The sequence below is a fragment of the Dendrobates tinctorius genome, unplaced genomic scaffold (assembly GCF_039654945.1).
Source record: "Dendrobates tinctorius isolate UK_male_01 unplaced genomic scaffold, ASM3965494v1 ptg000105l, whole genome shotgun sequence".
Classification (NCBI taxonomy): Eukaryota; Metazoa; Chordata; class Amphibia; order Anura; family Dendrobatidae; genus Dendrobates; species Dendrobates tinctorius.
In genome coordinates, this window is record NW_027361773.1 from 13,066,709 (window position 1) to 13,093,943 (window position 27,235).

The window sequence follows — 27,235 nt, forward strand, 5'->3', positions numbered from 1 at the left end:
AAACATGTTGGGATGTTTGTCGAACCAAACCTTGAAAGGTTCGCTCATCTCTATTCATCAGCCTCTGCCTGCACTATAACTAAATAAATATAAAAAACAAAATGACACAAGGTTCCCCTCATGCATCCCTCAGCTGTCAGCTTTAGCAAGGTTGGTTATGAAGAATAAAGGGGAATCTTTATGTTGTATTTTTACGCACCGATGTCCTTTGAAAAGCCGGCAATTCATGTGCGGCTACAGTAAAATCACACTGACAGCTTAGAAAACAATAGATAGCATACCATATTTTTCGGACCATAAGACGCACTTTTTTCCCCCAAAATTTTGGGGGAAAGTGGGGGGTGCGTCTTATGGTCGCAATATACTCACATTGGTGCGGGTGCGGCGTGGCTCTGTGGTGTGGTGGTGGCAGCAGGCTGTGCTCCGGTGCAGGGGCAGCGGCTCTCTGTTCTCCATGGGGGGCTCGGCCGGCGCCGGCATTTCCTCAAAGCCCGGAGGCCCCCGCACATCCGTTGGTGCCATGTTGCGGTGGCCTCCGGTAACATGGACGTCGGGAAGATGGCCGCCGGTCCGGGTACTACGCATGCTCAGGTACAGATCTCGTCCCGAGATCTCAGGAAACGAGATTCAAATCTCGGCAACGAGATCTCATCTCCCGAGATCTCGGGATGAGATCTGAACCTGAACATGAGCAGTACCTGGATCGGCGGCCATCTTCCCGGCATCCATGTTCCCGGAGGCCACCGCAACATGGCAGCAACGGAAGTGTGTGGGCCTCCTGGATTTCAGGAAATGCCGGTCGAAGCCTCCACCCCTGTACCGGAGCCGCTGCCCCTGCACCTGAGCACAGCGCCCCTGCACCTGAGCACAGCGCCCCTGCACAGTGCCACAGCACAGTGCCCCCAGCATAGCGCCCGAGCACAAGCACAGTGCCCCCAGCACAGCACGGTGCCCACAGCACAGTGCCCCCAGCACAAGCACAGTGCCCCCAGCACAGCACAGTGCCCCAGCACAAGCAGCGTGCCCACAGCACAGCACGGTGCCCCCAGCCCAGCTCCACAGCAGTGTCCCCAGCACAGCACAGTGCCCCAGCACAGCCCCACAGCACAGAGTCCCCAGCACAAGCACAGTGCCACCAGCACAGCATGGTCCCCACAGCACAGTGCCCCCAGCACAGCACAGCGCCACAGCACAGTGCCCCCAGCACAAGCACAGTGCCCCAGCACAGCCCCCCTTCCACAGCACCCCTGCCCCAGCACAGCACCCCTGCCCCAGCACAGAGCCGCCATCGGCTTCTGCAATTCACTCCTGTGGTTTACAACTGCTTCAGCACCCACCCTATTCCCCTGATTTGGCTCCCTCGGACTATCACCTATTCCCACAGATGAAAAAGCACCTTGGTGTAAGGTGGAATTGCAGCCATTGCAACAGCAGATGTGTGAACTTTGCCAACTTCTCCATTTCCATATTTCAGCCTTGCGACCCAACTTTAAAATGCTGTAACGGAAACATAAAAAATAAAAATAAATCCAGATTGCTCATGAGACCATTCAACTAGCTAAATATCATATTGCATTGCAAAACAAGACCATGCAGAAAAGATTTCATGGGTGGGTCTCGAAGTTTTCAGGCGCCCTTCGTATATATATATATATATATATCTAATATATAAAGCTCAATGTGTGTATGTGTGTATGTACCGTATGTGTGTATGTATGTGTGTATGTCTGGGATAGGCAACCGCACGTCGCAGCTACAGCCACAAAATTTGCCACAGTCAAACGTCTGGACCCCGAGAGCGTCCTAAGCTATGTTGTGAGGCGAAATTTTAACCCTGCGCGTTCCAATTCACCAAACAATTTTGCCCCATCTACATAATGGGTAAAAAGTGTGTGCGTGTCAAGCTCCGCCCCTCATTATGATGTCATAATGCCCCTATCTACATAATGGGGAAACAATGTGTGCGTATCAAGCCCTGCCCCTCATTATGATGCCATAATGGTTGCCATGGCGACGCTGATTCATCATAGGTTGCAAGCCCCGCCGCTCATTATGATGTCATAATGGTTGACTATGGGATGGAGGATGTGTGATGGGTATATGGCCACTGGACTATGGGAAGGAGGATATGTATGACGGGTATATGGGCACGGGACTATGGGATGGTGGATATGTATATGGGCATGACACTATGGGATGGAGGATGCGTGATGGGTATATGGGCACTGGACTATGGGATGGAGGATGTGTGATGGGTATATGGGCACTTGACTATGGGATGGAGGATATGTATGATGGGTATATGGGCACGGGCCTATGGGATGGAGGATATGTATGATGGGTATATGGGCACGGGACTATGGGATGGAGGATATGTATGATGGGTGTATGGGCATGGGACTATGGGATGGAGGATGTGTGATGGGTATATGGGCATGGGACTATGGGATGGAGGATGTGTGATGGTTATATGGGCATGGGACTATGGGATGGAGGATAATTATAATTTGATATAACTAACCACAGTTAGTTACTGTGCCCGGGCAGCTATATATACAGTGCCTTGCGAAAGTATTCGGCCCCCTGGAACTTTTCAACCTTTTCCCTCATGTCATGCTTCAAACATAAAGATACCAAATGTAAATTTTTGGTGAAGAATCAACAACAAGTGGGACACAATTGTGAAGTTGAACGAAATGTATTGGTTTTTTAAAATTTTTCTGGAAATTCAAAAACTGAAAAGTGAGGCATGCAATATTATTCAGCCTTTTTACTTTCTGTAAACAAACTCACTCCAGAAGTTCATTGTGGATCTCTGAATGATCCAAAGTTGTCCTAAATGACTAATGATGATAAATATAATCCACCTGTGTGTAATCAAGTCTCCGTATAAATGTACCTGCTCTGTGATAGTCTCAAGGTTCTGTTTGAAGCACAGAGAGCATCATGAAGACCAATGAACACAACAAGCAGGTCCATGATTGTAATGTCTGTGGCCATGCCCGCCGACGTTCCACCGGCACCGGGTCCCGTCGCTACATTATTTTACCCAGCCGCCCACGCTCCTCCTCACTCACGCGTGCTTCCTCCTGCTCATGCACGCTTCCTCCTCCTGTCCCTCGGGCAGCTGCTAGCCCGCACATGCGCCCTAGGTCGCAGGCGCGCGCCCGTCTGACAGTTTAACCCTGCGGTGGGCGGTTGCCGGTTATCGGTCAGCCAATCGCCTGCCAGCAGGGGATATATCAGGCGTCTCCCATAAGGGGAGGACGCCTGGTTATTGTGTGCCTTTCCTGCACTGTACAGGCTGCCTATAGCTCGTCTATAGTCTCTACCTCTGTCTTGTGGTTCTCCCTGTACCAGGCTTGTTGTCTCTGCCACTGTATGTTCTCCTGTCTCCCTGCCCATCTTCCGTCCTGCCTGGCCCCTGTTCCGCAGCCTATGTTCCCCCTGGCCTCCTTCTCAGTTCCGTCCTCCAGTGTCTGTCCCGCTCCCTGTCCAGTCCTTCAGCCTGCTGTCTGTCATCCTAGTTGCTCCTGGTGTTAAACCGCTCAGTATCTCTCCTCGCGCTTACAGCACAGAGTCCTGTACCTTGGTTCCTGTCCAGTTTCTCAGTCCTGCCTGTGATCACTCCGGTCCTTCGAGCCGCCCCTCTTGGTTCCAGCTGTTGCAGTGTCTGACCCCCCGCGGACCTGCCCCTAACGGTCCCTGTATAGGGGTCGGTTCCACCTGGCGCGCTTGCCCCGGGGGCCTCAGTTCCGCGACCCAGACGGTCCACTCTCGGACGCTGTTGCACCCCTGAAGCGTCACAGTATAACCAGGCCATGGACCCCGCTGGAGCCGCGGCCGCTACACAAAAGGAATTGCTTTTCTTGCTGGAAAACCAGACCTGTTATGATTCAGTCACCGTAGGAGGCAAAAATAGAAATGCTAGCTAAGTCCAGAAAACCAGAGAAGTTGGCAGCTAACGGATTGCAGACCCCTGAACCTATCAACACAACTAGCAGCAGCCGTGGGGGGCTCCTACGATGCCCTAGGCCCCTCGATCACAGCCGGAGGACTACATAGCCTAAAGACAGAAAGGGAAGTCTAAACTGCCCCAGAGCAGACCCCAAAGCAAAGGCAGCCCCCCACATATAATGACGGTGAAGCAAGAAGAAAGAACAAAACACAGACAGAAAGATAGACTGAGCAAAGATGGGGCCCACGCTAGCTTAGATAGGAAAGGACAGGAAGGCTGCTGTCTGCAATCCGTGAAAAACTCTATGAAAATAAGAGCCAACAAACTGACAGTAAAAAAGGCCCTGAAGACGCTAGGCTTCAAAAAAGCTATGTCAGTACTCAGGAATATTCTGAAGACAGAGCAACAGGCAAAAGGAGATTCAGCTCACCCCAGCAGGGAATGGCAGAATCCAGAAAAGCAAAGAAAACAAAACACTAATGCAAAAAGGCAAAGCAGAAATCTTAGCTTTAGATGAGCAGGAATCAGACTGGTTTCCTAGAAGTCCACAGAGAAATCACCCGCAGGCCAGAAGGGCGTCGGCAGCCTTATATCCAGTCATTAACTTCACTCAGCCAGTCATCATCATCAGCCCCAGGTGTTTGACAATCAGGCTCACTACCTTTCTTCACCAGAAGAGGGAGTTCCCCGGGCCTCAGTAGTGAAGGGGAAAATGAACTCACAACAGTACCTCCCCCTTGAGGAGGGGTCACCGAACCCTCAACCACGCCACCAGGGCGATCAGGGTGAGCCCGATGAAAGGCACGCACCAATCTTTTGGCATGAATATCAGAGGCAGAGACCCAGGAATTATCCTCCTGACCATAACCCTTCCACTTAACCAAATACTGGAATCTCCGTCTAGCCAGACGGGAATCCAGTACTTTCTCTACCTCATATTCCATGTTACCTTCAACCAATACAGGGTCTGGAGGTGCAACCCCCGGAACAACAGGTTCAACAAACCTCTTCAACAAAGATTTATGGAACACATTATGGATTTTAAATGTGACAGGAAGAGCCAAACGAAAGGAGACCGGATTAATAATCTCCAAAATCTTGTAAGGTCTAATAAATCTAGGCTTAAACTTAGGAGAAGCCACCTTCATAGCAATATTTTTTTATGATAACCACACCATATCACCAACCTTAAATTGGGGACCAATGGACCTATGTCGGTTGGAAAACAGCAGGGCCTTTTCCTGGGAGAGAGATAACTTATCCACCACTTGGTCCCAGATCTGGTGCATTCTCTCCACCACAGTGTCAACCCCTGGGCAGGCAGAGGGCTCCACCTGCCCTGAAGAAAATCGAGGATGAAACCCAAAGTTACAAAAAAAAGGAGACATCAAAGTGGCAGAACTAGCTCTATTATTTAAAGCAAATTCGGCCAAGGGCAAAAATGAAACCCAATCATCCTGATCAGCAGAAATAAAACATCTCAAATATGACTCCAAGGTCTGGTTTGTTCTCTCTGTCTGCCCATTGGTCTGAGGGTGAAAAGCAGAGGAGAAGGACAACTGAATTCCCAGCTTGGAACAGAAAGTTCTCCAAAATCTAGACACAAACTGGACTCCTCTGTCAGATACAATGTTCTCAGGAATCCCGTGCAAGCGAACCACCTGTTGTAAAAACAGGGGCACCAATTCAGAGGAAGATGGCAACTTAGGGAGTGGTACAAGATGAACCATCTTAGAGAACCTATCACAAATCACCCAGATAACAGTCATCCTTTGAGAGACAGGCATATCAGAGATGAAATCCATTGAAATATGGGTCCATGGCCTCTTGGGGACAGGCAAAGGCATCAACAACCCACTAGAGCGAGAACACGATTTAGACCGGGAGCACGTCCCACAGGACTGCACAAAATTCCTGACATCACGAGACAAGGAGGGCCACCAAAAAGACCGACTCACCAGATCTCTAGTACCAAAAATACCTGGATGACCAGCCAAAGCAGAGCAATGAACTTCAGACATCACTCTCTTCTTCCACTGGTCAGGAACATACAACTTTCCACTGGGACAACGCTCAGGTTTGTCCTCCTGAAACTCTTCCAGAGCACGTCTCAAATCGGGCGAGATGGCAGAAAGAACTACCCCTTCGCCTAAGATGGTAGCAGGCTTGGTCACCACAGGAGAATCAGCAAAGAAGCTCCTAGAGAGGGCGTCAGCCTTGACATTCTTAGTTCCAGGAAGAAAAGAAACCACAAAATCAAAACGTGTAAAAAACAAGGCCCACCTAGCCTGTCTAGGGTTCAAGCGCTTCGCCGAATCTAGGTAAATCAAATTCTTGTGGTCAGTGAGGACCAAGACTTGATGCTTAGCTCCCTCCAACCAATGTCTCCACTCCTCAAATGCCCATTTCATGGCTAACAGTTCCCGATTCCCCACATCATAGTTACGTTCAGATGGAGAGAACTTTCGGGAAAAGAAAGCACAGGGATTCATTTTAGATGTTACAGGATCCTTTTCGGACAAAACAGCTCCTGCACCAATCTCAGAAGCATCCACCTCTACCTGGAACGGAAGTGAGACATCAGGTTGCCGCAAAACCGGGGCGGAGGTGAATCTTCGCTTCAGCTCCTGAAAGGAAGAAACAGCCTCCGGAGACCAATTTAACACATCAGCACCCTTCTTAGTCAAACCAGTCAATGGCTTGGCAATACTAGAAAATTTTGCTATAAATTTCCGATAAAAATTAGCAAAACCCAAAAACTTCTGGAGGGCCTTCAAAGAAGTGGGCTGAACCCAATTGTAAATGGCCTGTACCTTGGCCGGGTCCATTTCAATAGTTGACGGGGACAAAATAAATCCCAAAAAAGAAATCCTCTGTACTCCAAAAAGGCATTTAGATCCTTTGACATACAGGGAATTCTCCCTCAAGATCCGGAACACAGTCCGAATATGTTCCACATGAGAATCCCAATCCTTGGAGAAGATCAAAATATCATCCAGATAGATAATCAAAAATTTATCGACAAAATCTCGGAAAATATCGTTCATGAAGCACTGGAAGACAGAAGGGGTATTAGTGAGCCCAAAAGGCATCACCAGGTACTCAAAATGTCCCTCCGGAGTATTAAACGCCGTCTTCCATTCATCCCCATGCTTAATGCGAATAAGATTATACGCCCCCCTGAGGTCAAGCTTGGTAAACCAGCAAGCACCTTTAATTTTGGAGAATAGATCAGAAATCAGGGGTAACGGATACTGATATTTAACAGTAATTTTGTTGAGAGCACGATAATCAATACAAGGTCTTAATGATCCATCCTTTTTGGCTACAAAAAAAAACCCGGCACCTAAGGGTGACGAGGATGGCCTAATATGACCCTTCTCCAACGCCTCCTTAATATAGGATCGCATAGCCTCGTGCTCGGGTACAGATAAATTGAAGAGCCGACCCTTGGGAAATTTACACCCCGGGCTCAGTTCAATAGCACAGTCATAACTCCTATGAGGAGGCAGAGACGCAGACTCATTCTCACTAAATACATCATAAAAGTCCGCCAAATAATCAGGAACATCATGCGACTGAGGAGAGGTACAACCCCAACTCACCACAGACACAGATTTCCAATCCAAAACTGGATTATGAATTTGTAACCAGGGAAACCCCAGAACAATAGCATCATGCAGATTATGTAACACCAAAAACCTGCAATTTTCTTGATGGTCTGGGGCGACCCGCATTACCACCTGGGTCCAAAACTGGGGTTTATTTTTAGCCAAAGGAGTAGCATCAATCCCCCTCAAAGGGATAGGTGTCTGCAGAGGTGTCATCGGAAATCCACAACGTTTAGCAAAATCCAAGTCCATTAGGTTTAGAGCTGCTCCCGAATCTACAAAAGCCTTGGCTGAAAATGTGGACAGGGAGCAGATCAGAGTAATATATGAGAAACTTAGGTTGAACACCACCAACAGAAAACGTGTGTGCAAAGCGTTTCTCGCATTTAGGATAGACAGAAATAATATGCGAGGCATCTCCACAGAAAAAACACAACTTATTACTAGAGTTGAGCGACTTTTGGTTTTTTAGGGTCGCGTTTCGTTTCGTGAAACCCGACTTTTCCAAAAGTCGGGTCGAGCAAGATCGTCCGATTATAGGGAAAAGTCGGGGTCGTCCCGAAACACGAAACCCAATGTAAGTCAATGGGGAATAAAAGTCGGCAGTGAGAGGAGGACAGGAAACACACCTACAGTGCCCATTTGAATGCCAAAAGCATCAATTCTTCTTACTTAAGCTTGTCAACCTTAATTAACTTCATAATACAAGTTACGCACTGAAAAATGGGGGTTATTTGGCTAAAGTTGTGGGGGGGGGGGAGGGCTGGCTGCAGGTTTTCATGTGCCCTGGGCGAAAGAGCGCCCCTTTAACACATACCACAACTCATCATGCTCTGATACCGCAGATAAATAGCGGTATAGTACAATGAAAAATACCTCACTTTTTACATCTCATGACGAGGCCCATCTATTTCTCCATACAGAATCATTGGTCCCATATAATGTTTGAAACAGTATATGATGAGCTCCACATAATGCTACAGTATATGTTGGTCCCCATGGATGAAGCTCCACTGTCTTATGGGCCCAAATAATGCTCCAAACATAATGGGCCCCATTTCTAATGCTCTAGTGTATAATGGGCCCTGTAAATGCTGCTCCAGTGTCTGATGTCCACCTTTGGAATGTTCCAGTGTATGGTGGGCCCCATCTATCATTCTCCAGAGTATAGTGCTCCCCAAAAATTGCTGTCCCAACATTGAAAACAATCAAATAAGTCTCCTCGCTAGGGAATCCCTGTACTTGTCTGGACAGGTGCTGTAGCTTGCTTAACAGCTCGCCAGCCGTTCTCACGCCCAGTATGGATTGCACGTGATTGCACAAAGGTTAGAAAGGGTACCGTATCCCTGGATAACATGTATGGATAGCGTACACATTCAAAATATATGTCTCAGGAGGCAGGCTCAGACGGTGTCAGGCCCAGTATGGATTGCACGTGATTGCACAAAGGTTAGAAAGGGTACCGTATCCCTGGATAACATGTATGGATAGCGTACACATTCAAAATATATGTCTCAGGAGGCAGGCTCAGACGGTGTCAGGCACAGTATGGATTGCACGTGATTGCACAAAGGTTAGAAAGGGTACCGTATCCCCGGATAACATGTATGGATAGCGTACACATTCAAAATATATGTCTCAGGAGGCAGGCTCAGACGGTGTTAGGCCCAGTATGGATTGCACGTGATTGCACAAAGGTTAGAAAGGGTACCGTATCCCCGGATAACATGTATGGATAGCGTACACATTCAAAATATATGTCTCAGGAGGCAGGCTCAGACGGTGTTAGGCCCAGTATGGATTGCACGTGATTGCACAAAGGTTAGAAAGGGTACCGTATCCCTGGATAACATGTATGGATAGCGTACACATTCAAAATATATGTCTCAGGAGGCAGGCTCAGACGGTGTCAGGCCCAGTATGGATTGCACGTGATTGCACAAAGGTTAGAAAGGGTACCGTATCCCTGGATAACATGTATGGATAGCGTACACATTCAAAATATATGTCTCAGGAGGCAGGCTCAGACGGTGTCAGGCACAGTATGGATTGCACGTGATTGCACAAAGGTTAGAAAGGGTACCGTATCCCCGGATAACATGTATGGATAGCGTACACATTCAAAATATATGTCTCAGGAGGCAGGCTCAGACGGTGTCAGGCCCAGTATGGATTGCACGTGATTGCACAAAGGTTAGAAAGGGTACCGTATCCCTGGATAACATGTATGGATAGCGTACACATTCAAAATATATGTCTCAGGAGGCAGGCTCAGACGGTGTCAGGCACAGTATGGATTGCACGTGATTGCACAAAGGTTAGAAAGGGTACCGTATCCCCGGATAACATGTATGGATAGCGTACACATTCAAAATATATGTCTCAGGAGGCAGGCTCAGACGGTGTCAGGCACAGTATGGATTTGACGGCCCAGATTACACAGCGGAGGAGCAGGGAGAGGTAAAGATTGCAAATGCTGGGGCCCTGCCCAAGCAAGGGGGGCCCACTCGTGGGCGTCGGTACTGGCACTGGGCCCCTCATAGTACAGCGGTGTGTCTGACGGCGGGTGTGCACCACCACCGTCAGAGACACTTGATTGCACTATGAGGGACCCTGTGCCAGTGCCCGCGCCCAAGAGTCGGCCTACCCACCTGTCCAGGGCAACGGCACTCGCACGGTGTCGTGCGGTAGGTGGTGACCCCGGCCATGGGGGGGGAGGCAGCACAGTTAGGGAGTTTTAGAAAGTGGCATATGTTGATGTTGGACATTCAGCTGATGCAAAAGGCGAAATAGGTGAAGTACCAGGAAGAGGTGGACCAAAGCAAGCCATTTTTCTGTCACCCTATGTGTCATCAGGGGAAGGTGGGACAAAATCCTTGGAAACCCATGCGTGGTTCATTTTAATGAAGGTTAGATCATCCACATTTTGGGTTGACAGACGGGTCCTTTTTTCTGTCAGGATTGATCCAGCTGCACTGAAGACTCTTTCCGATAGCACACTTGCAGCTGGGCAAGCGAGCTCCTGTAAGGCATATTGGGCCAATTCAGGCCAGGTGTCCAGTTTAGCGGCCCAATAGTCAAAGGGGAATGACCTGTGTGGGAGAACATCGATATGGGAGGAAAAGTAGTTTGTAACCATAGTTGACAACTGCTGTCTCCTGTCACTTTCCATCGATGCAGTATTACCAGTTGTGTGAGCGGTATTTGAAAAATCAGTCCACAACATTGTCATGAAACCCCTGTCTCCAACGCCACTTCTGCTGTGTGCTCCACGAACACCTCTGCCAAGCTGCCCCCGGCCCGTACGGCTCGTGTGAGAACCATCACCGCTGCTGTGTGCTGGGAATGCCTCAAGCAACCGATTTACCAGAGTTGCTTGTTTATTAGCCAATATTAGGTCAAGGTTCTCCTGTGGCATGATGTTTTGTAATTTGCCTTTATAGCGTGGTTCCAGGATGCTGGCCAACCAGTAGTCGTCATCGTTCATCATTTTGGCAATGCGGGGGTCCCTTTTTAGGATCCGCAAGGCATAATCTGACGTGGGCCAATGTTCCCGGTGTCAATGATGCACTGCGAGTGCTGGGTGGAGGAGCACTTTCTGGCAAATCCACATCCCTCCAGTCACGCACAAACCCTGTACCAGACCTTGCCACGCCAACATTTTCACTTGTCCCACGAGATGCATCCTCCTCCCCTAAGTAATCATCCCCATCATCCTCCTCCTCCTCCTCTTCTTCCTCCACCTCGTCCAGGAGAGGTCCCTGAGCAGACAATGGCTGAATGTCATCAAGGATTCCCTCCTCCTCTTCCTCCTCATCAACATTGGCTGCAGACGCCTGCTCCTTAAGGTGCGTCAAAGTTTGCATGAGCAGACGCATAAGTGGGATGCTCATGCTTAGGATGGCGTCGTCTGCGCTTACCAGCCGTGTGCATTCCTCAAAACACTGAAGGACTTTACAAAGGTCTTTCAGCTTCGACCACTGCACGCCTGTCAACTCCATGTCTGCTCTCAAAGTGCCTGGCCGTGTATCCTCCCACAAATGCATTATGGCCTGCCTCTGCTCGCACAGCCGCTCCACCATGTGCAGGGTGGAGTTCCACCTTGTTGCAATGTCGATAATGAGGCGGTGGTTGGGAAGGTGGAGCAATCGCTGCAGCTTCTGCATACGAACGGAGTGTACAGGCGACCGGCGGATGTGCGCGCACAGTCTTCGCACCTTCTGGAGCAGGGCTGTTAACTCCGGATAATTTTTGAGGAAGCACTGCACCACCAGGTTCAAGGTGTGAGCCAAGCAAGGTATGTGGCTGAGTTTTGAAAGGGCTATGGCTGCCACAAAATTACGGCCGTTATCACTAACTACCTTGCCTGCCTCAAGATGTACACTGCCAAGCCATGACTCAGTTTGTCGCTTCAAGTACTCGGCCAGCACCTCGGCGGTGTGTCTGTCGCCCAAACACATCATCTGCAACACAGCCTGCTGACGCTTTCCACTAGCTGCTCGATAGGGGGACACATCGTGTGCAACAGTGGCAGCTGCAGATGGAGTGCTCGTACGACTGCGCTCTGTGGACGAGCTTTCGCTTCTGGAGGAGGAGGAGGAGGGTCGAACGCCTACAGCCAACTGTTTCCTATACCGTGGGCTAGGCAGCACTGTCCCACCACCGCTGTCCCCTGTGGACCCTGCATCCACCACATTAACCCAGTGCGCAGTGATGGACACGTAACGGCCCTGGCCATGTCGACTGGACCATGCATCAGTTGTGAGGTGCACCTTTTCGCTCACTGACTGCTTGAGTGCATGGACAATGCGGTCTTTCACATGATGGTGGAGGGCTGGGATGGCTTTGCGAGAGAAGAAGTGGCGACTGGGTAGGTCATAGCGTGGTACTGCATAGGCCATGAGTTCGCGGACAGCTGTGCTTTCCACCAACCGAAAGGGCATCATCTCAAACGAGATTAGTTTGGCAATGTGGGCGTTCAAACCCAGTGTACGCGGATGAGAGACTGAGTACTTTCTTGACCTACTCATAGTGTCTGGGAGGGTGAGCTGGACATGAGAGCTGCATATGGTGGAAGTAGCGGTGGACAGGGCGGACTGAGAGAGGGTTGATGATGGTGATGGAGTTGGTGTTCTTTCTGATGGCCTAGAATCAGTCTTTCGTTGATATAACAGTGGGATTCCCTGACTGCTGTGGTCTTGCAACGACACCTCAACATTTGCTGCTGTGCTAACCGGTGGGCTTACAGTGGGGGAAACAATGTAGCGTTGCTGACTACCTTCGTTGTGATCAGTTGCACATGTGGCACTTGAGGTTTGGTGTTGTGTCCACGCTTGCAAGTGCATGCTGGTTAAATGTCTAAGCATGCAACTGGTATTCAAATTTTTCAGATTTTTCCCTCGGCTAAAGGTCTTTGCGCACTTCTTACAGATAACCTTGGCCTGATCATGAGGATTTTGTTCAAAAAAGTGCCACACTGCACTCTTCCTACTTTGGCAGACATTTTGCGGCCTAGCACGCTGTGATCTTTTGACCCTCTGGACAAGCTGTCCAGCAACTCTTTTGATGTTTGGTGTAATGATGTATAGTAGGTTTCTATGAAGACAGTGGCTAGATGATAGAGTCACAGACACAGGTATACGTGAAAGTAGTTTGTATTAAACAAGCAGCACAGAACAGCACAGGTGCTGGCGGAGCCAGACAATGACAGCAGTGGTAACAGCAGCAGAACTCAGTCCAGTAGATAGCAAGTTGCACACCAGCACTATGTAGATGTAAGCAGACACAGTCTTAAGAATGCAGGCAAGGACAGTCACTTAGCCCTCTCCCTTGCGGGAGGGGAATCTTCGAGCACAGTGCAGTGGCAGAGAAAGTCACTAGGTAATTGATACTGAATGTGTAAAGGTAGCAGGGATAAGTCTCTCAGGTGAAACGCACACAGCAGTCAAGATCTTCAGCGCATACCGTGAGTGCTGTAGGAGCGGTGAGCGGTGGAGGCAGGGGTGGAAGGAGCCTTCAGGCAGACACCGTCAGAAGGTCCAGGCGGCGGCGGTTAGGCAGCAGGTAATCCAGGTGGATTCAGAAGGAAGGAAGGAGGTAGCACAGCGTGCAACTCCCAGCTAGCAGATCAGGTACAGGACGAGATATACAAGCAAGGTAGTCACGTCCAGGAAAGCTATTTAAACCCGGCGGGCGGGACCAGCAGGCGGTGATGTCACAGGAACCAGTATGGCCGAATGAAGCCAGGCTTAAGGGCAACAGTAAGGGCAAAGTCCGGAACACAGCAGAATAGGAACGATGCTTACATTATTCCCCCCTTAAAGAATGTCCTCCGGACAATCTTCGACCAGGCTTGTCCGGGTACCTTAGATGAAACTGCTCCAGCAGCCGCGGAGCACAGATATTCTCCACCGGTTCCCAGGAATTCTCCTCGACAGAGTATCCTTGCCACTTGACCAGGTATTGCAGCTTCCTTCTGAAGATCCGTGAATCCAGAATCTTCTCCACGACATATTGTTCATGTCCATCAACGAGCACTGGAGCTGGAGGAGAGGAAGTACGCCCTGGGAAGGAATTTGGTACAACTGGCTTTAGTAGGGAAACATGGAACACCGGGTGAACCTTCCAGGCAGGGGGCAATTTCAGACGCACCGCTACCGAATTCACTAGAGCCACGATCTTGTATGGCCCTACAAACTTCTGTCCAAGCTTGACAGTCGGTGCCCTCACCCTCAGATTCTTGGTAGACAACCAGACCGTATCTCCCACCCTATACACCGGAGCCGGCCTCCTGGTACGATCTGCTGCTCTCTTATACCTCTCCTGCGCTGTCGTCAAGGTGGTCTTTAGAGCTTCCAAATTCTGCTGTAAGAAGGAAAGATGGTCAGACACAGCAGGCACTGCAGCCTCCTTGGGGAACTGCGGCAAGATGCTTGGGTGGTAACCCTGATTAGCAAAGAACGGTGACTGCTTAGTCGAGGAGTGCTGCGAGTTCTTATATGTGAACTCTGCCAGGGGAAGCAGATCTACCCAATCGTCCTGCAGATGATTTAAGTAGCAACGGAGGTACTGCTCCAGGGTCTGATTCGTACGTTCCGTCTGTCCATTGGTCTGTGGATGGTAAGCCGAAGACAGACTTACTCTAATATCCAGAGCCGCGCAGAAACACCTCCAGAACCTAGACGTGAACTGCACCCCACGATCCGAGATCACCTCATCCGGGACCCCGTGCAGACGGACCACCTCTTGAATCAACAAGTCTGCAGTCTGTTTTGCTGTGGGTAATCCAGCGCAAGGGATAAAGTGTGCTGCCTTAGTGAGGCGGTCCACGACCACTAGAATGGTGTTCTTACCCTTGGAGACCGGTAGTTCAACAATAAAGTCCATTGAGATGGATCTCCAGGGACGAGATGGTATAGGCAAGGGTTGTAACAACCCGGAAGGTGACGCACGAGGCGTCTTGAACCGAGCACATACCTCGCAGGATGACACGTATCCCTCCACGTCCTTCCGGTACGAAGGCCACCAGAAGTACCGAGCCAGGAACTCTTGGGTCTTCGTTATTCCACGATGTCCCCCAATCTTAGAATCATGGATCAGTCGGAGGACTTCAAGTCTTGTCACTTCTGGTACATACAGCCGATTCTCCTGTAACCACACTCCTCCACTGAAATTTAGGTTTACTTCGGGGGTAGGTTGCCTTAGCAACGGATCTGCTGCGTATGCTGCTTTGATCTCAGACAGAAGATCCTGATGATGGATTGCAGAGATGAAATGAGCGGGAGACACAACAGTACTAGGAGACGACTCAATCACTTCCTCAGGAGCAGCAATCCTAGATAGCGCATCTGCCTTACCATTCCGTGCCCCCGACCTGTAGGAGATGATGAAGTTGAATTGGTTTAGAAACAAGCTCCAACGTGCCTGACGTGGGTTCAAACATCTTACGGACTGCATGAATTCTAAGTTTCGGTGGTCGGTAAGAACTGTAATCGGAGTTGAGGACCCCAGCAGCAAGTGTCTCCACTCCTTGAATGCCGTCACAATCGCCAGTAACTCCTTGTTCCCTACGTCATAGTTCTTCTGCGCCGGGGATAGCTTCTGAGAAAGAAAGGCACAAGGATGAAGAACTGCCTTCTCACCTCCTCTCTGTGACAACACTGCGCCGATGGCGACATCCGATGCGTCCACCTCAAGAGTAAAGCTCAGGTCTGGGTCTGGATGTCTTAAGATGGGAGCCGACACAAATTTGTCCTTCAGCCGTGTGAACGCCTCCTGGGCTTGCGGAGTCCACCGGAACGGTACCCCCTTCTTAGTCAGTTGGGTGATGGGTGCCACAATCTCAGAGAAGTTACGGATGAAGCGCCTATAGAAGTTGGCGAATCCCACAAACCTCTGAACTTCTTTCACCGATCCTGGCGCTGGCCACTCCTGGATCGCTCTGGTCTTTTGATCGTCCATCTGGAGACCCTGTGGAGAGATGACATAACCGAGGAACTGCACTGTTGCCCTGTGGAACTCGCATTTCTCCAATTTGATGTAAAGATGGTTATGCAGCAGGCGTTGCAGCACTGTCCTCACGTGGAGCCGATGTTCCTCGAGATCACTGGAAAAGATTAAAATGTCATCGAGGTACACAACCATAAATACATCAAGCACATCTCGGAAAATGTCATTAACAAAATGCTGAAAGGTTGCAGGAGCATTTCGTAGTCCGAACGGCATGACCCGTGACTCGAAGTGTCCATAACGACAGCGGAAGGCCGTCTTCCACTCATCTCCAGACCGAATTCTCACGAGATTGTAGGCTCCCCGAAGATCCAGTTTGGTGAATATCTTAGCCTGCTTCACCCTCTCCAGTAGTTCAGAGATTAAGGGTAGCGGGTGCCGATTCATGACCGTTACCTTGTTTAAATCACAGTAGTCCATGCAAGGACGCAGACCCCCGTCCTTTTTCTTCATGAAGAAGATTGGTGCACCTGCAGGAGAAGTAGACGGTCGGATGAAGCCCTTGGCGAGATTCTTGTCGATGAAGTCCTTCAAAGCCTTTAATTCAGGACCAGACAAAGGGTAAATACGCCCGAATGGGATCTCCGCCCCAGATACCAGTTCTATCGGGCAATCATAAGGCCGGTGGGGAGGTAACATATCTGCCCTCTTCTTGTCACATACCTCTGCCAGATCCTGATACTCCAGTGGTAATTGTCCCTCAGTCGTAGCTACTACCTTGGGGATAGCAGCGACCTTAGGAATAGTGGGGTTGCTGTTAGAACTTGGAGGGAACTGCACTTCCCTGGTCTCCCAGTTGATGCGAGGATTCTGAACCTGGAGCCAAGGTAACCCCAGGATAATAGGGAAGTGAGGAGAAGATATTAGTAAAAAGGACAAATGTTCCACATGTTCCTCTCCAATGCATACCTTCACCGACTCAGTCTCCATGGTAACCGGTCCAGATGTAAGTGGCGACCCGTCTACTGTCTCCATCAAGACTGACGACTCCCTCTTCACTGCCCTGATTCCATGCTTCCTTGCAAACGCGATATCCATGAAGTTCCCACTGGCCCCGGAGTCCAACATGGCGGCGCTCTCGACACACCGACCCTGGAAGCAGACCCTCAAGGATAGGTAATAGTGGGAATTCTTCTTAGTAGCGGAGTAGGAGGAAACGACGGATGTCATCGAGATCACCACTGCGTTCAATGGAAGAGATGCCAGCGAATTCATATCGGCAAAGTCCAGGTCTCTCTGATTGTCTCTGCCCCCCGAATTGTTCAGATCTAGGACGCAGGACTCCCCCGCCTCGGAGTTACAATCAATGATAGCTGCAGCCGTCTTACGTCTCCTGACTGGACACTCGGAGATGAAGTGACCGGTCCCCCCGCAGTAGAAGCACAGGTTTTCCTTAAAGCGATGCTCCTTGCGGGCATCAGGAGGATTTCTACGTACGGCATCCACCTGCATCGGTTCGGGCTCGGGCTCGGGATTCCTCCTGCTGGTGACATCTCTGGAGGGAGAAGAGAACGGAACAGTGTTATTAAACCGTAGATCAGACCAGCGCTCCTGTCTGCGCTCGGAGAGTCGATTGTCAATGCGGATGCAGTGATTGATGAAGTCCCCAAGAAGCACGGGCGAGTCCCCGCGTGCCAGTTCATCCTTAACTGCCGTAGACAATCCCCTGCGGAAGATGGCCTGCTTGGCTGCCCCGTTCCAGGTGGTGTCCAAAGCCCATCTACGGAAGTCCAATGCATACTCCAGCACCGAACGCTTCCCCTGCCGAAGGGTCAGCAGCGTCGTCTCAGCAGTATTAGCTCGGTTCGGGTCATCAAACATCTGCGTCATTGCGGCAATGAAATTGTCCATAGAGTTAAGCAGGGGGTCGTCGGTCTCAATCAAAGGGTTGACCCATGCGAGCGCCTTACCAGACAGCAGCATGACTATAGTCAGAACTTTGGAGCGTTCAGTAGTGAACTGTGGGGCATGAGCAGCAAAGAAGATCCGGCACTGGTTCAAAAATCCTCGGAATTTATCCCTCTCACCAGCGAACCGGAAGGGTGGAAGCTTCGGGAAGGTCGGTGTAGTATCCCGGGCAGCACCTGCTACCTGCGCGGCTGGGGCCTGTTCCAGAGCAGCAATCCGATCGAGCTGCATAGGAATCGCTTGCTCCAACGCCAGAACACGATCACCCTGAAGAGGAGCTGCTTGTTCCAGCGCCGTAATCCGATTTGCCAGTCGTTGCAACTGTGCCTCTGCTGCCCCGGCGTTGTGTTCGATACGTTGCTCCAGCGTGTCCAGCTGGGTCCTAATGCCTGCCACATCCTGCCGTATCAAAGCAAGCTGCTTGCTTACACGTTTCTCCAGGGACTCTACACCTGCGGTCTCCATATTGGTGGCTTGTATATCCTGTAATGATGTATAGTAGGTTTCTATGAAGACAGTGGCTAGATGATAGAGTCACAGACACAGGTATACGTGAAAGTAGTTTGTAATAAACAAGCAGCACAGAACAGCACAGGTGCTGGCGGAGCCAGACAATGACAGCAGTGGTAACAGCAGCAGAACTCAGTCCAGTAGATAGCAAGTTGCACACCAGCACTATGTAGATGTAAGCAGACACAGTCTTAAGAATGCAGGCAAGGACAGTCACTTAGCCCTCTCCCTTGCGGGAGGGGAATCTTCGAGCACAGTGCAGTGGCAGAGAAAGTCACTAGGTAATTGATACTGAATGTGTAAAGGTAGCAGGGATAAGTCTCTCAGGTGAAACGCACACAGCAGTCAAGATCTTCAGCGCATACCGTGAGTGCTGTAGGAGCGGTGAGCGGTGGAGGCAGGGGTGGAAGGAGCCTTCAGGCAGACACCGTCAGAAGGTCCAGGCGGCGGCGGTTAGGCAGCAGGTAATCCAGGTGGATTCAGAAGGAAGGAAGGAGGTAGCACAGCGTGCAACTCCCAGCTAGCAGATCAGGTACAGGACGAGATATACAAGCAAGGTAGTCACGTCCAGGAAAGCTATTTAAACCCGGCGGGCGGGACCAACAGGCGGTGATGTCACAGGAACCAGTATGGCCGAATGAAGCCAGGCTTAAGGGCAACAGTAAGGGCAAAGTCCGGAACACAGCAGAATAGGAACGATGCTTACATTTGGAACCTGTCTTTGGAGTGCTCCGGGCCTGCCAGATAACAGCTGTTGCGATGTCGATGTCTGCTGTGGATGCTCCTCATCTGAGCTATTGGAAGCAGCACCCTCTTCCCCCAATGGATGCCAATCTGGGTCAACAACTGGGTCATCCATCACCTCCTCTTCTACGTCATGTGCACCTTTCTCTGTGTCACCGTGTATGGTGGTATAGTGTGCGGGAAGGGGCACCTGAGTCTCATCAGGGTCAAAATCTGGCTCTGTACACTGCGAGGACAATGTAGTGCTCTGAGTGAATGTACCAGCAGAATCATCCATCAGCGGCTGTGCATCAGTGCACTCCATGTCAGATTCATCTTGGCCTGGGTAATTCACCATTTCACTTGATAATCCAGGCATGGTATGTGAAAACAGCTCCATGGAGTAATCAGTAGTATGGCCTGCGTCATCCTTCAATCTTGGTTGGGGTGAAGGACACAAGGAAAGGTGTGGTTCATGAACATGAGCCTCCAATGACGACTCAGTGCTTTTACTTTTTACAACTGAAGAAGAGGAGGCGATAGAGCTGGAGGCTGAGTCAGCAATGTAAGACAAAACTTTTTCCTGATGCTCTGCCTTTAAAAGCGGTTTGCCAACTCTTATAAAACTAAGCGTTCGAGGCCTTATGTAGCCAGACGATGACGCAGGGTCAGCACCTCCTGCATTCGGTCCTATTTTGCTCTTGCCACTACCATCAGATCCACCACCAACACCATCATTACCAGCTGCCAACCCCCGCCCAATTCCACGGCCTCTTCCACCAGCCTTCCTCATTTTTGGTAGAAATGTAGACAAAATCCAACAAACTATATAGTAATGTAAAACAAGGTACAAGGTGTCTATAGGACAGGGGAGATTTAGAATTTCTGCACACACTTGTGGACAGTGGACACTTTTGGATTGTGTGAGGCCCACTGATATCTGAGCGCTATGTGACAGGCTCGATGGCACAGCTGCCTGTGACCAAAGTGACGAGAGGATAATGGAGATTTTGAATCTCTGCGCACACTTTTGGACAATGGACACTTGTGGATTGTGTGAGGCCCACTGATATCTGAGCGCTATGTGACAGGCTCGATGGTACAGCTGCCTGTGACCAAAGTGACGAGAGGATAATGGAGATTTTGAATCTCTGCGCACACTTTTGGACACTGGACACTTGTGGATTGTGTGAGGCCCACTGATATCTGAGCGCTATGTGACACGCTCGATGGCACAGCTGCCTGTGACCAAAGTGACGAGAGGATAATGGAGATTTTGAATCTCTGCGCACACTTTTGGACACTTGTGGATTGTGTGAGGCCCACTGATATCTGAGCGCTATGTGACACGCTCGATGGCACAGCTGCCTGTGACCAAAGTGACGAGAGGATAATGGAGATTTTGAATCTCTGCGCACACTTTTGGACACTGAACACTTGTGGATTGTGTGAGGCCCACTGATATCTGAGCGCTATGTGACACGCTCGATGGCACAGCTGCCTGTGACCAAAGTGACGAGAGGATAATGGAGATTTTGAATCTCTGCGCACACTTTTGGACACTGAACACTTGTGGATTGTGTGAGGCCCACTGATATCTGAGCGCTATGTGACACGCTCGATGGCATAGCTGCCTGTGACCAAAGTGACGAGAGGATAATGGAGATTTTGAATCTCTGCGCACACTTTTGGACACTGGACACTTGTGGATTGTGTGAGGCCCACTGATATCTGAGCGCTATGTGACAGGCTCGATGGCACAGCTGTGACCAAAGTGACGAGAGGATAATGGAGATTTTGAATCTCTGCGCACACTTTTGGACACTGGACACTTGTGGATTGTGTGAGGCCCACTGATATCTGAGCGCTATGTGACAGGCTCGATGGCACAGCTGCCTGTGACAAAAGTGACGAGAGGATAATGGAGATTTTGAATCTCTGCGCACACTTTTGGACACTGGACACTTGTGGATTGTGTGAGGCCCACTGATATCTGAGCGCTATGTGACAGGCTCGATGGCACAGCTGTGACCAAAGTGACGAGAGGATAATGGAGATTTTGAATCTCTGCGCACACTTTTGGACACTGGACACTTGTGGATTGTGTGAGGCCCACTGATATCTGAGCGCTATGTGACACGCTCGATGGCACAGCTGCCTGTGACCAAAGTGACGAGAGGATAATGGAGATTTTGAATCTCTGCGCACACTTTTGGACACTGGACACTTGTGGATTGTGTGAGGCCCACTGATATCTGAGCGCTATGTGACACGCTCGATGGCACAGCTGCCTGTGACGAAAGTGACGAGAGGAAAATGGAGATTTTGAATCTCTGCGCACACTTTTGGACACTGGACACTTGTGGATTGTGTGAGGCCCACTGATATCTGAGCGCTATGTGACACGCTCGATGGCACAGCTGCCTGTGACCAAAGTGACGAGAGGATAATGGAGATTTTGAATCTCTGCGCACACTTTTGGACACTGGACACTTGTGTATTGTGTGAGGCCCACTGATATCTGAGCGCTATGTGACACGCTCGATGGCACAGCTGCCTGTGACCAAAGTGACGAGAGGATAATGGAGATTTTGAATCTCTGCGCACACTTTTGGACACTGGACACTTGTGGATTGTGTGAGGCCCACTGATATCTGAGCGCTATGTGACAGGCTCGATGGCACAGCTGTGACAAAAGTGACTAGAGGATAAGGGAGATTGGATTGCTTTTAAAAAAGCAGTTTGCGGAGCAGTGGGTAAACAGCAATGCCAGCGTGTCTTTAAGCCTTAAAAGGCAGCCCAACAACCAACACCACTGATACACCACAATATAGCCTCCCCTTGCACTGCACACACAGTGACTTGTGTGTTGTGCAGGCCAAATCGTTAGCAGCAGAAGCAGTTTTTTTGTCTTCTTCCCTGCCTAACGCTCTCCCTACAGAATCAGCAGCAACCTCTCCCTATACTAAGATCGGCAGAAGTAAGATGGCGGTCGGCATGCACGCCCTTTTATACCCCCTGTGACGCCCACCAAAGCAAGCCAATCACTTGCATGCCCTTCTGAAAGATGGTGGTGACCCATGCCTAGGTCATCATGTTGCCCACAGTGTCCGTGGATCCTGATTGGCTGAAAAAGAGCGCAAAACAAACTTTTGAAACGCGACTTTGGCGCGTAAGTCGCCGACCTCGTGGCCGACCTCATCCTAGGGTCGGGTTTCGTTTCATGAAACCCGACTTTGCCAAAAGTCGGCGACTTTTGAATTTTTTCGACCTGTTTCGCTCAACTCTACTTATTACGCCTTCTGAACTCCTGACGCTGCTCTCTGGAAAAAACTCTATCACATTGCATAGGTTCAGACATCTGTTCAACAGGTGGCAACACCTCTCGTGCAGCTCTGCGTTCACGTAAACGCCGATCAACCTGAATGGCTAAAGACATAGAATCGTCAAGACCAGAGGGAATAGGAAATTCCACCATAGTATCTTTTATGGCTTCTGACAACCCCTTCCGAAAGAGAGCAGCCAAGGCATTATCATTCCAGGTAGTAAGTACTGCCCACTTTCGGAATTTTTGACAGTACAATTCTGCAGAATCACGACCCTGGTTCAATGCCAGCAGGGTCTTTTCAGCCTGATCAATGGCATTAGGTTCGTCATACAACAACCCAAAGGCCTGAAAAAATGCGTTCACATTAGTCAGAATAGGATCATCTGGTTTCAAAGAAAACGCCCAATCCTGGGGATCGCCACGCAGCAAAGAGATGACAATTTTAACCTGCTGCGCGGAGCTCCCTGACGAGTTAGGCTTCAAGGCAAAAAATAATTTACAATTATTTTTGAAATTCAAAAATTTAGACCGATCCCCAAAAAATACATCAGGTGTAGGAATCTTTGGTTCAGCAGCATGTGAATGAGCAAGGTAGGCGGAAATTCCCTGCACTTCCGCAGCGAGCTGCTCCACACGATCAGACAATTGCTTTATCTCCATTGAGAGAAAAAAAAATTCCCCCTACGGCCTCAGAGATATAGAGGAAAAAATATGCACTTTTTTTTTTTTTTTTTTTTATACAATTCTTTCCTGCTATTGAGTACCCTAGAATCTGCGGTATGGCGGGTGATTCTGTTATGATTGAGTCACCGTAGGAGGCAAAAATAGAAATGCTAGCTAAGTCCAGAAAACCAGAGAAGTTGGCAGATAACAGATTGCAGACCCCTGAACCTATCAACACAACTAGCAGCAGCTGTGGGGGGCTCCTACGATGCCCTAGGCCCCTCGATCACAGCCGGAGGACTACATAGCCTAAAGACAGAAAGGGAAATCTAAACTGCCCCAGAGCAGACCCCAAAGCAAAAGGCAGCCCCCCACATATAATGACGGTGAAGCAAGAAGAAAGAACAAAATACAGACAGAAAGATAGACTGAGCAAAGATGGGGCCCACGCTATCTTAGATAGGAAAGGACAGGAAGGCTGCTGTCTGCAATCCGTGAAAAACCCTATGAAAATAAGAGCCAACAAACTGACAGTAAAAAAGGCCCTGAAGACGCTAGGCTTCAAAAAAGCTATGTCAATACTCAGGAATATTCTGAAGACAGAGCAACAGGCAAAAGGAGATTCAGCTCACCCCAGCAGGGAATGGCAGAATCCAGAAAAGCAAGGAAAACAAAACACTAATGCAAAAAGGCAAAGCAGAAATCTTAGCTTTAGATGAGCAGGAATCAGACTGGTTTCCTAGAAGTCCACAGAGAAATCACCCGCAGGCCAGAAGGGCGTCGGCAGCCTTATATCCAGTCATTAACTCCACTCAGCCAGTCATCATCATCAGCCCCAGGTGTTTGACAATCAGGCTCACTACCTTTCTTCACCAGAAGAGGGAGTTCCCCGGGCCTCAGTAGTGAAGGGGAAAATGAACTCACAACAGTACCTCCCCCTTGAGGAGGGGTCACCGAACCCTCAACCACGCCACCAGGGCGATCAGGGTGAGCCCGATGAAAGGCACGCACCAATCTTTTGGCATGAATATCAGAGGCAGAGACCCAGGAATTATCCTCCTGACCATAACCCTTCCACTTAACCAAATACTGGAATCTCCGTCTAGCCAGACGGGAATCCAGTACTTTCTCTACCTCATATTCCATGTTACCTTCAACCAATACAGGGTCTGGAGGTGCAACCCCCGGAACAACAGGTTCAACAAACCTCTTCAACAAAGATTTATGGAACACATTATGGATTTTAAATGTGACAGGAAGAGCCAAACGAAAGGAGACCGGATTAATAATCTCCAAAATCTTGTAAGGTCTAATAAATCTAGGCTTAAACTTAGGAGAAGCCACCTTCATAGCAATATTTTTTTACACAGACCCGGGTAATGTCCTTCGAGATGTCCATGGACACCCGGCTTTCTGCTCTTCAAACCACCGACCCAGGGCACGCTCCCCTGTTAGCAGGGCTCCAGCAGGAGGTCGCGCAGCAGCGCAATGCCCAGTCCCACATCTTAAATTACATGGCGTCCATCAATGATCGGCTACTTTCCCTACAGTCCTCGGCGGCCGCTTCTGTCCAACCCCGGGATCCAGCATCTCACCCGCCACCTCACCTGGGAAAGCCCCCCAGGTATAGCGGGAATCTCAAGCTATGCCGGGGTTTCTTGAACCAGAGCAGGCTGCACTTTGAGCTTCTACCCCAGCAATACCCCTCAGATCGAGCCAAAGTGGCGTTTATAGTGTCCCACCTTGAGAGGGAGGCTTTGGCTTGGGTGAATCTTTTGTGGGAGAGTGATGATCCTGTGGTTTCTAGTATCCAGAATTTTCTTGATACGTTCCGCAAGGTATATGACAAGCCCGGACGGTTGGCTTCTACTACTGAGGCTCTGTTTAACCTCCATCAGGGTTCTCTCACCGTGGGACAGTATGCCATCCGCTTCCGGACACTGTCTTCGGAACTTGGGAGGAATAATGAGGCCCTGGTGGGAGCCTTCTGGAGGGATCTCTCTGGCAAAATAAAGGACGAGCTTGCCGGTCGGGATACCCCCACCACCCTGGAGGATCTCATATCCCTGGCAACTCGTATAGATCTCCGGTTTCTCGAACGTTCTCGCGAATCAGCTAGGGAGAAGAGACCCTTTAGGCTTTATCAAGCTGGTATTCCACGTTCCTCCGCACCCTCTGCTAGTACCATCCCCGAGCCCATGCAGATAGACCGTTTAAGATTGTCTAAGCAATGGCACAGAGAGAGAATGACGGAGGGTCTTTGTCTGTATTGTGGCAGAGCCAATCATTTTCTGCGGATATGTCCTGTGAGACCGGGAAACGCCTCCACCTAGGCCAGGTAAGAGAGGCCTCCCTAGGTGACCCTAATTCCTCTCTGCCCCTTACAATTTCGGCTTTAATTATTCTAGGTCGGGAGCGTAGGTCTGTGGAGGCGTATGTGGACTCGGGTGCGGCTGGTAATTTCATTCGGCTAGAGGAGGTTGACAAATTACATATTCCGGTGGTTACCTTGGAAAACCTGCGTGCGATTGCCTCTGTGGATGGCAGACCACTTCCGGAGCTCATCACCATGGTTACTGCCGAAGTGGAGCTACAAGTTGGAGCCCTTCACCTGGAGAAGATAGCTTTTTATGTCCTGCCCAATTTGTCCCACGCCGTTCTCCTTGGATTACCCTGGTTCAGATTGCATGAGCCGATTCTGGACTGGCGCTCTGGGGATGTTCTGCGCTGGGGTCATATCTGCCAGGAACGCTGTCTGTTGTCGGTGGCCCGTCCTCGTCCGCTACAGGAGCCAGCCGATCTTCCGGGACTTCCCGCACCTTATCACGCGTATGCCGACGTCTTCAGTAAGAAGGAAGCGGATTCCCTGCCGCCGCATCGATTCTATGACTGTACCATCGATTTGATTCCGGGAGCCACCCCCCCATGGGGAGAACGTACCCATTGTCCCCAGCAGAGACCTCGGCCATGACAGACTACATTCAGGAAAACTTGGCCAAGGGTTTCATTCGGAAGTCATCTTCCCCTGAAGGCGCGCGTTTTTTCTTTGTCCTGAAGTAAGACGTATCCCTCAGGCCATGTATTGACTATCGAGGTCTGAACAATATCACCGTTAAAAATCGGTACCCTCTTCCGCTGATCCCAGAGCTCTTCGACCGGCTGAGGGGAGCCCGGGTCTTTACCAAACTGGATCTATGAGTAGCTTATAATTTGATCCGAATCCGCGCCGGGGACGAGTGGAAGACGGCTTTCAATACTCGGGATGGCCATTATGAATATTTGGTCATGCCGTTTGGACTCTGCAATGCCCCGGCAGTGTTCCAGGAATTCGTCAACAAGGTATTTCGAGATTTGCTGTTCTCCTGTGTTGTGGTGTACGTAGATGACATTCTCATCTTTTCACCCGATTTATCCTCGCATCGGAGAAGTGTTCGCCTGGTCCTGCGACGCCTTTGGGAAAATCATCTCTATGCTAAATTGGAGAAATGCCTGTTTGAGCAAACCTTGTTTCCTTTCTTGGGTTACATAATCACAGATTCTGGGCTGTAGATGGATCCCGAAAAACTCTCTGCCATACTCAAATGGCCTCGTCCTGTCGGTGTGAAAGCCATTCAGCGCTTCCTGGGATTTGCCAATTATTACAGACAGTTTGTTCCTCACTTTTCCTCAGTGACCAAGCCCATCACGGTCCTGACCCGAAAAGGAACTAGATCAAACACCTGGTCTTCTGAGGCTGAAGACGCCTTTCTTACCCTGTAATGCTCCTTTGCATCAGCACCAATCTTGCATCGCCCTGTAGCCAGTCGGCCCTTCATCCTAGAGGTGGATGCCTCCTCCACCGTGGCTGGGGCAGTTCTTTCCCAGTGGGAATCATCTGGACATCTGGTTCCAAGTCCTTTTCCTCTGCTGAGTGTAACTATTCAATCGGAGATCAGGAGTTACTCGCTATAAAGATGGCTCTGGAAGAATGGCGGTATCTGCTCGAGGGGGCGGTTCACCCCTTTACTATCTTCACTGACCACAAGA